Source organism: Miscanthus floridulus, chromosome 14, assembly GCF_019320115.1.
Source record: "Miscanthus floridulus cultivar M001 chromosome 14, ASM1932011v1, whole genome shotgun sequence".
NCBI lineage: Eukaryota > Viridiplantae > Streptophyta > Magnoliopsida > Poales > Poaceae > Miscanthus > Miscanthus floridulus.
In genome coordinates this window covers 73,069,280-73,085,387 of record NC_089593.1, presented here as the reverse complement: position 1 = coordinate 73,085,387, position 16,108 = coordinate 73,069,280, and the positions used below count along the sequence as shown (strand labels likewise).

The window sequence follows — 16,108 nt, the reverse complement described above, 5'->3', positions numbered from 1 at the left end:
CCCTTGCTCAAATATGCCAACCAATAAGTGTATCACCTTGTGCACATGTGTTAATATATTTTCATTAACATTTTCAAGGGTGTTAGCACTCCACTAGATCCTAAATGCATATGCAATGAGTTAGAGCATCTAGTGACACTTTGATAACCACATTTCGATACAAGTTTCACCCCTCTTAATAGTACGGCTATCGAACCTAAATGTGATCACACTTGCGAAGTGTCTTGATCACCGAAACAAAATGGCTCCTACCACTTATACCTTTGCCTTGAGCCTTTTTTTCTTTATCCTTTTCCAAATCCAAGCAATTGATCATCACCATCATCATATCATGATCTTTATTTGCTTCATTACTTGGAGTAGTGCTACCAATCTCATAATTACTTTGATAAACTAGGTTAGCACTTAGGGTTTCATCAATTCACCAAAACCAAACTAGAGCTTTCAGAGGGACGGGGGCATCTTTGCTGGAGACGTCGGGGTATAATTCTCTAGGATGACCCCGTTTTCACCACAACTGCTCCCGATATATGTCTTTCATCTAACAAAACGATTGTAATTTAAAGCCAATCAAAACATCGCAAATTAATGTAAAAGGAGAATCATTTGCATTACAACTAAAAAAATATAACCGACACTTACGAACAAAAATATACCTTACACTAAACATGGTAACATGCTTCTAACTAACTAATTAACCTTAACATTCACAATCCTAATCCTTATCCTTGAATCCACCGTTCAAACGAACGAATATTTTCTTCCAAACCCTAGCTACCCATCCTAATCCACCATTCCACCGTTTAAGCTACTAATAAGAGTATCATTACCTTGACCGAGGCCGAGGAGAAGCTTGGGGGAAGGTAGGGAGGGAGGCGGCAAGGGAGGGCAGGGCGGCGGCCGGGCTTGGGAGAGTTGGGAGGCGGCGGCGCGGCCTCTGGAGCTGCCTCCACCTTTTTTCGAACTAAGGCAGAGAGGGAGGGAGCCCACGGCGCAAGGTTTAAGTTGGGCCTCACCGCGCCATGACGGGTGGTGTGGCACTGCCGCGCCTAGATCCACGGCGCGGCAGGACCAGCCACATCATCGTCTAGCGACGTGGCTCATTGTCACGTGCTCATCTTCGACGCGCCGCCATGCATGGCGTGGCAGCTCGATTTCGCCGCGTCATACTAATAGGCGCAGCCAAAAATGTTAGTTTTGAAAAAAAAACAGTGTCAGATTTGAAAATAGTTTTAAAAAAAGTGTTAAAAATAAAAAAATTTCACTGTGACAGACATAAGCTCTGCCTTTTAATCAGGATAACGAAAAATCAATCCAATATATAAGGAAAATACAGGCCCAAAAACATTACACATGTATGGTTAGTTCAGCAAAAACTCTAGCATGGATAACATGGACGAAATAGCCAACTCAAAAAAGGTGCAGCCCGCCGGATAAACTGATCTAGTCATCATCGTGGTACTGTTGTAGTTACTATATGCATCAAAATTAGCGACACATGAGAGAGAGAGAAAGATAGATGGCAAATAACCTTGCAACTCCTGCACATAATACGAGAAAAAAAAAACTCCTGCACATAATATTCTAGTGAGAGAAAATCCAACTCATCCACTCCAGTATTTCACACCTGTTGACTGTCGTCCCTCTTATCCTTGTCCCATGTGGGGGGGCAGAACCCCATGTCAAGTGTGGGACGTCCGGGGTGCATGCTGACCGCACCCCTGACGGCAGCTTCCGCGGCCTCCACCCTGCTCCTGGTGGCATTTCCAGTCCAGATTATTACTTTGATGTGCTCTAGGCTTGCAAGGTGCTCGAAGCTGAACTCAAACCCTAGCTTGGACTCTGTTTCCTGCACTCTAAATTGAAGCTCTAACCTTCGGAGCTCGGGCATCGCTTCCCGTAAGAACAGCATCTTCAGGCCACCTCCGTAATGACAATTGTTGTATCTGAACTCTTTAAGGCACTGGAATTGTTGGCTGCTGGTGGTAAGCCGTTCATCAGGGGCGTGCAGTACGCGTAACTCGCAAAAGAGCAGAGCAGGTATGCCCCCGATGATGCAGAGATCTTCCTGTTTAATCCTTAGAAACCCGAGTTTAAGATGGGTCTGCTTTGGAACACGAGCAATCCCTTGTCCGTATACGTCAAGCTTCAGAGACATGGAACAGTGGAGCACAAAAAATCGAACTGTTCTTCTCTCAAGAAATCATTAAAGTCATAAATCGTTAGTGATTGGAGCCCATGATTAGGGCAGTCCCAATGGTGCATTGATGATGGTTTCTATCCTCATTAAATGACTTGCCACGTAGGTAAAATGCTGACATGGCAACGTAATTAATGAAGAAAGAGAGCAAAAATCATAGAAATGGTTTCTTCATGAAGAAACCAGGTCTACTCTTGACCCAATGCACCAAGAAACCATGAAATCGCCATTGGAAAGAAACCACCAGTTTCTAGGGAGCTCGTGTCGCACTCCCATTGGAGGAAAAGATAGAGTTGGGAGAGAGAAAGAGAAAATAGTTATTACTTATAGAAACCATGGGTTGGAAAGCAGTACTTTTTTGGTGCGGTATCCTATGTTATAGAAACTACTAGTTTCTTTCATTGGGACTGCCCTTACTCATCACAGCGAGAGATGACTTCAAAGCTTCCTCATAGCTTCCAATATCACGACCGAGTTCTTCTCTGTCAGGCACACACATGTCAAGCATCTTCAGCTTAGTCAAACGTCTAAGCGCTTCCACCAATTTTGTCATTTGTAGAGAAAATCCTTACACCCCACAACTCCTGCAAGGCTTGCAGATCTCCAATCTCATTGGGCAATTCTACATTCCAGTTTACAAGTAGACGCACCAATTTTTGCAATTGGCCTATGGACGGTGGCAATTTTCTAACTTGACTTTCACGTATATCTAGTGTCTGCAAGTACCGCAGGTTCCCAATGTCCTCCGGAAGTTCAGTAACAACAAAAGAATGGATGACCAAAAATTGTAGCTGGAAAAGGCTTCCTATATATTTAATGTGTTGGTTACCAAGTTGGCCGGCATAAGAAAAAACCAGTACTCTCAGATGATGCAGCTCTTTCAGATGAGAAATTCCTTGCTCCTGCAATCCATAAAAACTAATGGAACGGACATGTGACCACTTATCCATAATCTTTTGCATCACTTCATCTACCACATGCTCAGCAGATTGTACTGAGAGCCTACGAATCTTGTGACCAGTACCAGTAGCATTATAGCTTTGTCCTTCCACTATGCTGGCAAAATTCTCCTCGTCTGACAGCAACACAATAAGCTCAAGCACCATGTCATGCACTTTAAAATATTTTACCCTGCCATCATACTGAATGTCTATTGGTTGGATCAAACTTCTGTTTACAAGCTGTTCGGCTGGACTAAAGCACGCTGGTTTTCACCGTTTATGCTGATTTTTTGTGAGAGAAAAATACTGCTCCGGCTGGAAAAAAAGGGATCCAGCCAGCCAAAAAAACAGGCAGCCGAACAGGCAACCCTAACTTCTGAGATGAAACCTTCAGCTATCCACCTCCGTGTTAGCTCTTCTCTGTCAATCCTGTAATCCTCTGGATACATACTAAGATATAGGAAGCAAGTCTTCAGATTATATGAGAGATCATAATAGCTAAGAAGAAGTATATCTCTCATTCCTTGGTGACTAAAAGCAGAATTGATAGAATTGTACACTTGCTCCCATTGATCCTTGTTGGATTTACCGGCCAATAGGCTTGCAATAGTGATAATAGCTAGTGGCAAACCATGGCACTTTTCAAGGATTCTATGAGAAACTTCTTCCAAGTGAGGAGGGCATGCAGATTTATCGCCAAAAAGTCAAAAACCCTCTTGGAAAATAGTTGCTGGGATTGCTGGTCGCTTAGAGGTTGAATGTTGTGGACACATCCTGCTAAACTGGAGCAACATGATGTGGCGACATCGGCAATTCTTGTGGTTGTAATCATTCTGCTATTTAGATTGTTCTCAGGTAGAGCAGACTTGAGAAGTTCTCATGCTTGAGTGCTCCAAATATCATTAACGATGACAACGTACTTACACATATTTTAAAAGATGTTAGCACTGAGATCTTGTACTCTTGCACTCCCACAACCTCAAGTACCTGCACATATTAATTTGTAAAAGATATTAGCACTGAGGTCTTGTACTCTTGCATTCCCACAACCTCAACAACGCCCACTGCATCTAACCTAACAACTTGAGTTAAAAAATATATAAACAGTGGAATGGCATTCCGGATTGTGTGACATCACACAAACAAGGAAACAACTAGTGAGCTTGACCACTATCTAGTTTCTACATGTTTTCCCCAAATGCAATTTGAGTCGATGTATTTCATTAAGCTATGATTATTTTGTACATATATAGTGAACTTAGACTAAAATTACTCAAACTAAATAAAAATAACATCAATATTTGATACAAAACATCTCCGTAAACTTTACAACTGCAAGAGGTGAAGGTTGTGCATTTTTGAAAAAAAATTTACTAGTGATATTTTTTATGTGTATATCTCGATAACATCAAGCGTCATTAATTAGTTCATGTTTGCCTTTACAAGATGAACCATGATTCTCAATTCATCCACAAGCAAAGCTGAACTTAATTCCACAATGGTATCTTATGATTACATCGAAAGAAGGCATAATATGTATTACCTTTATATTGTGTTTACAAGGCGATTGGCTACATTTATGAAAATGTAATTAGACGCATGCGTGCACGCACACCACTGAAAGTCTGACACTCACCACATGAACATTGATGAGTGCTTTACATAAACCCCACACCCAAAAGACATGGCTATGCATATGTTTGTGAACCTTGCAAAGTACCTCCTAAAAGCGCACTCAAGTTTACGTAATTAAGATACCAGGATTTGAACCATGTAGGGCAGTGTCATGCATACACAACTTCAATATTGCACCAAACATGCTTTCCTAAACATTGCATATTAATGTGGGGGCATTCTGTTATAAACATTGGCTGCAGTCAAATAAAGAGTGCCAAGTTTGATGCAGTCATGTAAATGTAATGGCTACAATTGACTAATGTTCGGTAAACATAAACTAAAACAATAAAGTCAACCAATAAGCATTTCACAGTTTGCAAATACTCTCCATCCCAGAAAATGATAATCCTATTTCGTATAAGAAAAAGTCAAATTTTACAAATTTTACCAACAGTTATTCAAAATTACATATAATTTAGGAAATAGGGTTTGCAACAACAGATCTGTATTCAAAGTGGCTCTGAGATGATATTGACTCTTTAGCAGACAACTTTGTACAAGAGAAATCAATGACAAAATCTATTTTGTATGCTAATCAAAATACGCTTGTCATTTCAAAGCGAAAGGAGTAAATATATCTTTATTACCATGAAAATGAATACAATATTCTAATTGGCTCCTAGAGTGCGTACTCATAATGCTATAAGGATGCTGGTTCAAACCTAGACAATTTTCCATAGAATATTTCAATAAGGATGCTGGTTCAAACCTAGTACTCTAGGCTACAAGCAGTAGAGATTCTAACACTATGCCAGGTCACATGATAACATTATAATTATATTATAATAGAAAAACTATGGTAAAAATCAGATCTGGAAAAACATAAGAAATAATGACGTCATATATCTTTTGACCATGTATTAGAATTACCCCTTCTAAAGATGCGTACTATACAATAAATTGTAGCGTGCAAGCCAGGTTTTAAAGAAGATTGTAATGGATGTTATTATCTTTTATAAGCTGACTAAATTTTACGTGTGCGTAGCAAGATTCATAAGCTCAATATTTATTAATTTCTTCTATCTTAAAAATGAAAAATACTAGTATATCATAAAGAATTTCTGATCAACTAAACATAAGCATATACACAAATATACACAAATAGGGGCAGATGACAAAAGAAAATATGAAATGTCATTTTTACACATACCTCTTATCTTGTAAGAGTGCTCTAAGCCTATAAATGAGTTGCCGCTCGTCATCTGGATGTCAACACAGCCCCCTAGTTCTTTGAGCATATCAGCTAGTATCTTTGCAATGTTAGGATTGCGTGAAACTGGCACAAAACATGTGCTATCAAATTGACCATTTATTTCCTGATAAATTTGGTTTGCAAGAGTTGTCCACAGTCATCATCCTTCAGCAGCTCGATGATCTTCTCCCTTGGACCATCAATCCCAACAAGTCTCTCCGCTTCCACAAACAGTGCTGGCAACACAACTAGATTCAGGTTCTTTGCCGAGTGCCTGAGGCACTCGGCAAAGACCAAATTGCACTCGGCAAAGAACACACGGTAAAAAATTGATCGGCAAAGACCTCTTTGCCGAGTGTCTTTTATCGGACACTCGGCAAAGGCTTTACCGAGAGCCCCGGGGGCACTCGGCAAAGAAAAGCGACCGTCACGGCGCCGGCCCCATTCACGGTGGCTTTGCCGAGTGCCAACCCTGCAGGCACTCGGCAAAGATTTTTTTTACTTTTTTTAAAAATTTTCTTTGCCGAGTGCCCCTTGGCCGGCGCTCGGCAAAGTTTGAATTTTTTTTTAAAAAAAATCTTTGCCGAGTGCCCTCTTTTCGGCACTCGGCAAAGTTTGAATTTTTTTTAACAAAATTCTTTGCCGAGTGCCCTCTGGCTGGCACTCGGCAAAGTTTGATTTTTTTAAAAAAATTCTTTGCCGAGTGCCCTCTGGCCGGCACTCGGCAAAGTTTGATTTTTTTTAAAAAAAATCTTTGCCGAGTGCCCTCTGGCCGGTACTCGGCAAAGTTTGAATTTTTTTTTAAAAATTCTTTGCCGAGTGCCCTCTGGCCGGCACCGGCAAAGTTTGAATTTTTTTTAAAAAAAATTCTTTGCCGAGTGCCATGGTCATGGCACTCGGCAAAGCTGGAAAAATGGTTTTCCAAGCGCCCATTTTTCCAGCTTTGCCGAGTGCTGTGACCATGACACTCGGCAACGGGGTCCTTTGCCGAGTGCAATACTCGGCAAAGTGACCCAAAACAGCAATTTTTATTTTTTTATATTCCATCATGATAAATAAATTCATACAAACATATATCACATATATATCTCATCCATCACATATATATCTCATTCATCACACATATATCTCATCCATCACATATATATCTCATCCATCCACACATCTATCCGCACATATCACATCCATCACAATATATATCACATATATAATAATAAGTGCTCAAGTCCATCTAAATAAATCCACAAGTCCATCAAAGTCCACAAGTGCATCACAAGTATATCACAAGTCCATCACCAAGTGAACAACAAATAAAAAAATACAACGTGCACTCATCTCGGCCACTGCGACTGTGGTGAAGGTCCATCATTCGGAGGTGCATGAGGTGGATTATTCGAACCATTGTCAGATGGAGACTGTACAAAGGAGAAAAGATTGCATGTAAGACAAGATTATTTGGATAGCTAATCTAGGAAGGTAGAGGCCATACAAGCAAAGCACAAGCGAAAGTAAAAAACTTTCAGACTCACAGGAGTAGCTGGAGCTGCAGGACGCGGAGGCGGAGGTGGAACCAACAGCCCAGCTGACAGAGAGAAGCCCACACGTTGTCCAAACCCTTGTAGGAACTCTGCAATGTCCATCAGCCTCTGCGCCTGGGCCTACCGCTCGGCCCGCTCGGCCTCCCGCTCGGCCTCCAGCTGGGCCACCATCCTCTGGTGCCCGGCCTCCAGCTCCTGACGTTGCCTCATTTCTTGTTCCAGCCGGGCCTGCAATATTTTACTCCAATGTTTCAGTAACGCAAAGCTAATTAAGGTGTGTAAAGATCAATGTATGACGAGTAAAACAGGAATAACCTCGAGTGCGTCGACCCGGTGCTGTGCATCGGTCGGCCGTGTGTGAATGGCCGGGCTCTCGCTCGTGCTCCGTGCTCGGATCTGGGAGAGAGAGGGAGTAGAGGCCGTGTCGATGACGCCATCGCCAAGCCAGAACCACCCATGCTTCCTGCCTTGCCCCACCCTCATGACGGCCTCTCCATCGAAGTCTTGGGTGCTCGAATCATGGTCTGACCCAAGGAGCAACCTCGCCACCTCAGAGTACTCACTGATACGGGAGTGGACACTCGGGTTCATGTATGCCTCGGGCGGGTCCTCTAGGTTGAAGGAGACGTCAGACGTCGCCTTGCCCTTGTGGGCCATACACCATGCCTAGAAGTCCGAGCAAGCCTGGCCACTATGTGACGCCGACTGCGAGAAAGACAGCACGATGATTAGAAATCAGGCAGAATTGAGCGTCACAATGGATAAATGAATTCGCGTACCCATGCTTGTTTGTATCTGGCGAGGTTGCGGCTGCCTTGATGGTGTGCTGGACCTTGCATCTGCAAACGATAGTCCCGGGAATCCCTGTGCATCTTGAGGTACTCCTCCGTGAACCATCTCTCCACCATCATCGCCCAGCACTCAGGATACGCTTGGCACCACCAGGGAATCATCTACACGTCATCAAGTATTGGACATATAAGAAGATCAAATTAAACCAACTTAATCTCAAAATGAATCAACATTGATGTTCTTCATTTACCTTAAGGTACTGCTCCCGACTCAGTTGCATCTCTCTTGCGTCTTTCTTAGTTTTTCTCTCTCCAAGCTTCGACCCGTAGTAGGTTACGATGGCTTGGATGCGCACCTCGTGATGCATGTTGGTGATGAGTTTTTTACAGGCTTTGGTAGTCACCTGCTCCGCCCTGGACTCAAATCCCTCCTCGCATCTGTAATAAGTCTGCATACAAAAGCGATGTATCCATTCATTATTTCAAGAAAAGTCCAATAAATACGACTTATTGAGCAATGTTGTGCGAGGGAGACTTACCCAAAACTCTGCCTTCACCCGTGCCGCCTTGTTGGGGTACTCCGCATCGGTGGCGACGGCGTAGTGGTCAAACGAGTAGGCCGACTCTGTCTTCGATGTGTACGTGACAATGCCGGGGAAGTGTTGCCTGCACAGAAGACCCAAGATGTCGTTGACTAGCCGTACGCAACCACCCGACACAACCACCCAGTTCCTGCACAAGTGATTAAGAAAAATTATTAGTTTTTTTCATCATATCATATGAAGTAGTGGTGATAACATATAAAGTTACTTACTTCTGCCCTTCGGGGCGAATCACTGGGCGTTGGTGAGGAAGTGGAACCTGTGGGAGGCTCGCGGGACCTCGCAAGTAGACACTCGAAGAGGAGTCGGAGGAAGCGGAACCCGTGCCTGCCGCCTCCAACTCGTCGTCCTCGTGCGCCCCCTCCTCCTCGTCCATCTGCCGAACTAGCTCATCGTCCGACTCGTCCACGGGCGCCACCTCCTCCTTCGGCTCCTCCTCACGCGACATGGGAGGAGATGGCCCCCTCCTGCGTCTGGCGGTCCTCCTCCTCCTCCTGTCCGATCCCTCCGCCGCCCCCTCCGCCTCCTCCTATAGCCGACATGGTCTTTGGTAAATCGAGTTCACGGACCTATGACGGTCGCCCGCCATCTTTGTTCAATCACCTGTAATAAAAAAGAAAAACAAGACGTAATTAGAAATAGGTGCAAAAATGAACAAAACATAATTACAAAAAAACATAGTAATACATGTATTAGAAATATTTATAAAAATGAACAAAACATAATTACAAAAAACATAGTATTACATGTATTAGAAATAATCTTCATGATTGAGATTAGCTGGATCATAGGTCTTGTCATCACTATCAACATTGTCCAATTCATCAACACTATCCGAAGAAGGAATGTTGTCTTCATTGTCATTGCCTAAACGTAATCACTCAAGCATTTGTATGTCCTTTAGATTTTGCACCTCGTCTCCAGCGTCCTCGTCATTATCCCTTTCATTGTCTACTTCCATTCCTATCTCTTCGGTTAAGTCTATGTCAAACCTCCCTTGTAGGCCCTCTTCTTGATAGAAATCTCCATCATATGTGTTTGGGTTGAAGTTGTAATCTTCATCGTTTGAGACAGGTAGTTTACCATGTGGCAATACCTTGTGCACAATAGACCAACCCTTAAGATGCTCAGCGTCTTTGCACGCGTATGACGCATAATAAACCTGGAAGGCCTGTTGAGCCACAATGTAGACATCTTTTCCTGGATAGACGGAATCCTGTCGAATCTTGACTAGCCCAAGCTTAGGGGTCCATCTCGTTACTCTAGGATGAAACCAATGGCATTTGAATATGACAGGAGTAAGAGGTTTCGAACCATAGAATGATAGTTCGTAGATTTCTTCAATTCTTCCATAATAGTCGAGTCTATCAGTGCCGGGCGTAACAACTCCGCTGTTTGTGGTCAACACATACGGCTGTACCTCGACAAGGTTGGTCAACACATATGCCATGATACTACGCCACTCTTCATTTTCCAATTGCTTAGTGGTCGATGCACTTGCGCTTCCGAGTTGCCCTTGGAAAAGGCTGAGGTTCGATTCATTTTTGCCAGCATTGTAACGAGGGGATGGATTATAAACGCTAGGAAGTTTCTTAGTGTAATATTTCTCTGTGAAGTTCGACACCTCTTCTAGAATGTATACCTCTGCAATGGAAGCCTTAATTTTGGCTTTATTTCTACATTTTTTGCAAAGAGTCTTCAGACATCTCTCGATTGGATAGCACCAACGGTTCTGCATGGACCCCCCATCCGTGCCTCATACGGGAGGTGCACAATCAAATGCTACATCGACAAGAAGCCGGGTGGAAAGATCTTCTTCAACTTACAGAGCAACACGAGTGCCACTTTTTCCAAGTCATCAATGATGGTCTGAGAGAGCTCCTTGGCACAAAGCTAGCAGAATAAGTAGCTCAACTCTGCCAGCACTTGCCAGACATGCTCTGGGACATAGCCTCGAACCATCGCCGGAAGAAGCCGCTGAATCCATATGTGGTAGTCATGACTCTTCATCCCGTTGACTCGCAGAGTGCCTAAGTTCACTCCCCTCTTTAGATTCACTGCATACCCATCAGGGAACATTAGCGTCTTGATCCATTCAAGTACTTCCCTCCTTAGGTCCTTTTTCAAGACAAAATCGACCTTAGGCCTTCTCTAGGTCTTGCCACGACTAGGAGGCTGCATCTCTTGATTTGGTCTATCGCACAACGTTGCCAGGTCCACTCTAGCCTTAGGGTTGTCCTTAGACTTTTCAGTGTCCATGAGTGTTGCCCAAAGTGCCTCGGCGACATTCTTTTCAATGTGCATTACATCAATGTTATGTGGCAGAAGAAGGTCATAGAAATAGGGGAGCCTCGTCATGCCCAAGATATGAGTCCAGTATCCCACAAAACCACCTTCTTCATTGGGCACGAGAGCATCTATCTGAGCATGAACCTCGGCACCAGTCATCATCCGCGGTGTAGGGTTTGTCACTTTGACACTTTTCATAAAGTTCTTGATGTCTTATCTGAATGGATGGTCAAGAGGTAGGAATTGACGATGTCTGTCGAATGACGAATACTTGCCACCCTTATGCAACCAAATGAACCTCACACCTTCCTTGCATATTGGGCATGAGAACTTCCCATGAACACACCAGACGCAGAATATCCCATACGCTAGGAAGTCATGCAGGGAGTAGTGGTACCAAATGTGCATTTTGAAGGTTGTCTTTGTAGCTCGATCGTATGTCCATACCCCTTCGTCCCAAGCACAGACCAATTCATCAAACATGGGCTCCATGAACACACCCATATTATTCCCTGGGTGGCTAGGAATTATCAATGACAAGAATACGTTATGTCATTGAAAGGAGACACGGGGGGGGGGGGGGGAGATTAAGGGGGATAACGAAGACGGGCCAACATGTCTATGGGGCAGCCATCATTCCATAAGGATTGAACCCATCTGTTGCCAGTGCGACACGTACATTATGAGCCTCATCTGCTTTGTCACGATGTTTGTCATTAAAGCGGATCCAAGCTTCACCATCGGATGGATGTACCATCTTGGCAGGATTATACCGTTTGCCATTTTTGTGCCATGTCATCTGTTTCGCGGATTCCTTGGTCATGTATAGCCGTTGGATCCTCGGTAGGAACGGAAGGTACCATAGGATTTTCACGGGGATCATAAGTTGCCACTTCTGGCCATCATCAGAGTCTACCTCTAGGTACCTGGAGGATTTACACTTTAGATAGAACTTTGCATGCTCGTGTTCTTTTCTAAATAGGATGCACCCCTTCGGACAAGCATGTATCTGCTCATACGGCATCTTAAGTGCACGAAGGAGTTTCTGTGACTCGTACATGCTCTTTGGTAGAATGTGGCCCTCCGGAAGCAGGGTGCCAATCACGGCCAACATCTTATCGAAGCCAGGTCCACTCAAGTTTAACTCAGACTTCAACCCCATTAAGCGTTCAATGGCATCCAGTTGAGACACCGTTGACTGATTGTGAAGGGGTTTCTGTGCCGAGTCCATCATGTCATAGAACGCCTGTGCGGCTGCCTCCATCTCCTCCTTCTCACGTCCCTCATTGAACTATCCTTGGTGAAAGTCATCTAACATGTCTGCTACCCTGGCATCAGCATTAAAAGCCTCCACCCGTGGTCTCACCACCTCCTCTCTCATACGATGGGCTTCACCATGGTGGACCCACCGGGTGTAGTCCGGCGTAAATCCATTCTTCACAAGATGTTTACCCATTTCCACCTTGTTTACCCTTTTCCTATTTCCACATTTGCTGCAGGGACACAAAACTAGGCAATGTCCATTAGCAGCCTTGCCAAATGCACTGTTCAAGAAAGCATCGGTCTTGTTCATCCATTCCGTGGTGTAATCACTCTGACTTCTCCAGCCCGTGTACATCCACTGACGGTCATCCATCCTCTAACATATGTATCAACGAGTAATGTAACCATCAATTGCATCTACATGGTGTTCCTAATGTCTAATAGGTGAGGATAGGTCCTAATCCCACCCGCGAATGCGTAGATGAGGTTAGTTTCCATGCTCTACTCCTATCCGAGACAGAATTTCGGCAGCACCTCCCTGTTGTTCTCTAGATACACGTCCTGCCAAAGAAGAGTGCATATCCGAAGAACAACAGGGAGGTGATGCCAAAACTCTATCTCGAACCAGAGCAGACCATGGAAACTAACCCATCTACGCATCGGTGGGCTATCCAAAAAACGTGGACAATCCAAAACAGATACGGTCATAGATATGTAAAGATCGGCATACCTCCAACCATATCTCTTTCGAACGGGAGACGCCTAACTGGGTTACGCGATCTACGACCATGATACGGAAAGAGGGGTTATTCCTAGGGTGGCGGCGGAGTCAGGCTTGCGGGGCCATGGCGGGTCGGTGCAGTGGCGAGGCAACGCGGTGCAGGCAGACCGGCACGGCGACGGGAACTCCGGCTTGGCTCCGACGGGCTCTTCTCTACAAAAATGGAACAAAATACTATCATTTTAAAAAAATTCGGCAGAACCTCCCCTGCACGGTGAGGTTTCCAAAACCTGCAAAAAACAACGGCACGATGGCCGACAAGCACATATGTCTCAAGAGAAGCCATGTAGTTTGGATATCAATCCATGCAGAAGAATATATCCAAGTAGTACCACTACTTCTACTACTACTTCCACTATTGCTACTACTACTACCACTAGTTCTACTACTACCACTACCACTATTGCTACAACTACTACCACTAGTTCTACTACTACTACCACTACTTCTACTACTACTACCACTAATTCTACTACTACTACTACCACTAGTTGTACTACTACTACCACTACTTCTAATACTACTACTACCACTAGCACTACTAGTACAACTAATACTACTACAACTATCACTACCACGACAACAACAAGAGAGAAGGCATACCTGATGGGCGCCGAGGGTAGGGGCGGGCGGCGTTGGGGTCGGGCGGCGTCGGGGTCAGAGTCAGGGTCGCCGGAGACGGGCACGGGCGGCGTCGAGGCGGGCGGTCCACGGGGCGCGGCCGGGGGCAGGGCGCGACCGGGGGCAGGGCGCGGCCGCGCGGTTGGCGCAGGCAGCGCGGGCGCGCGGGCGGTGGCACGTGCACGTGGCCGGCCCAGGTGGGAGGGGTTAAATCCCCCTTTGCCGAGTGCCCCAGATCTGGCACTCGACAAAGGGTTTTTTATTTTTTTTAAAAAAAATTCTTTGCCGAGTGTCGCAGATCTCGCACTCGGCAAAGATTTTTTTTAGAAAATACTTTGCGAGTGCCCTTGACACGGCACTCGACAAAGATTTTTTTTTTCGAAATGTCTTTGCCGAGTGCCCCATGTGAAGGCACTCAGCAAAGAGGATATTTTTTTAAAAAAATTCAAAACCCTCTTTGCCGAGTGCACCAAACCTTCTCAAATTTTTATCATAGCCTCCACATACGATATCACGATATCTCAACAAGTTTCATGATTTTCGGACTTTGTTTGCTTTTTATAGAATTTAAAAATACTTCGCACGCAAGTTCGCGGTCATGTTTTGTGAACAAGATGTCCGAAATTTTGGGTCCGTTCCTGGATACGGCCTCACACTACACTCAGTAACATGAGTATCATTTTTTGAATCATTAAATTCCATTATTCGTACCACGTGCAGTTCAAATTTATATTTTTCAAAAAAATTCAAGTAAACGAAATAAAGTAACTAAATATATCAAAAAGCCAAAAAAAATCCCCAAATTCTAACTAGGAGTTCCTGGTACTTTAAAAGGGCTGCACAAAAAATTTAGAGGCAAAAAAAAAAAACTTTGCCGAGGGCTGGGGCATGACACTCGACAAAGGGGGTCTTTACTGAGTGCCAAGAATAAGGCACTCGGCAAAGAGGGTTTTGGATTTTTATTAAAAAAATATCCTCTTTGCCGAGAATTCTTTGCCGAGCGCCGTGTCAGGGGCACTCGGCAAAGTATTTCCAAAAAAAAAATCTTTGCCGAGTGCCTAACAGCAGGCACTCGGCAAAGAAGGACGTGGCCGAACACCGTTACGCGGGGCAGCCTATGCCGAGTGCCGCGCTTTTGCCGGGAGCCTGACACTCGGCAAAGAAGTCCTTTGCCGAGAGCCTTTTTTTGCCGAGTGCCCGGTACTCGGTAAAGAATTCTTTGCCGAGTGCAATTCTTTGCCGAGTGCGGCACTCGACAAAGAAGGTCTTTGCCGAGTGCCCGATTTTTGACACTCGGTAAAGCAGTTTGCACTCGGCAAAGATTCCGTTTCCAGTAGTGCAACTGAGGATCAATTTGAACAGCATGGCTAAAATCAGTATCATCGATCTTGTACCTCAAGCGACGATCACTTTCTTCCTCTACACGAGCTTGAGTTCATCAATTAACTTAGCAATCTTGTGACGTGACCATATCTTTTCAATCTTACTTGCCGTCTTCTTGACAAGGTTAGCTTTAGCGACACCTTTGCTCATCTTATGCATGAAGAGGTCGACGCAGTCTTCAATGTCATAGCTCAGCTCACGCACCTTGCTCCTCCGATCCTTGAGCTGCTCATCCAGCCTCTCCTCGTTGTTGGCCAGCTTCACAAGCAGAGTCTGCATGCTGCTCAGCTCATTATAGCACCAGTTGATCTTGCTCTTCACTCCTTTCTGAAGCATGTACTCCCCTTGTATCAACATGCTGGAGAGCTTGGGAAGCAGGGTGCTTATCACACCCGTCGAAGCACTCACTATCGCACCAGCCATATTGCTCTATCCCTTCCCCTCTCTCTCTCTCTTGTGTGTGCGTCAGTGTGTGCGTCTCCAGATCTAGAGCTAGCTGAAGTTTAGGTCACCTCCATTAGAGGCGGCTGACGAAGAGACATGGCTAGCTGTGTTCACTAACTGCTGGATCTCGATCTGGCTGGAGGTGCCTTGATGATTCAGGTTATGGGGTAGGGGAAGGGATAGATAGGAGGGGTTGAGGCCTGATGGCTGCGGTGGATGTGGATGTGGATGTGGATGTGGTTTGAGCTAGCGGGAGAGAGGGGTCTGGTGAGGACTGAGGAACGTCGTGGGAGAGGAGCAAGCTAGTGATTGCCCCTTTGGAAACCTAGCTAGCCGGAGCCAGCTGCAGTGCTGCTGCTTCCTCTCTACTTCTCTAGTCCGTTCGC

General features: G+C 44.8%; 1 pseudogene; it reads right to left on the bottom strand.

Annotated features, from left to right (window-relative positions):
- Window positions 1–1,621: 1,621 nt before the first annotated feature.
- LOC136503741 (disease resistance protein RGA5-like) lies at window positions 1,622–15,701 on the bottom strand (annotated as a pseudogene).
- Window positions 15,702–16,108: the final 407 nt, after the last annotated feature.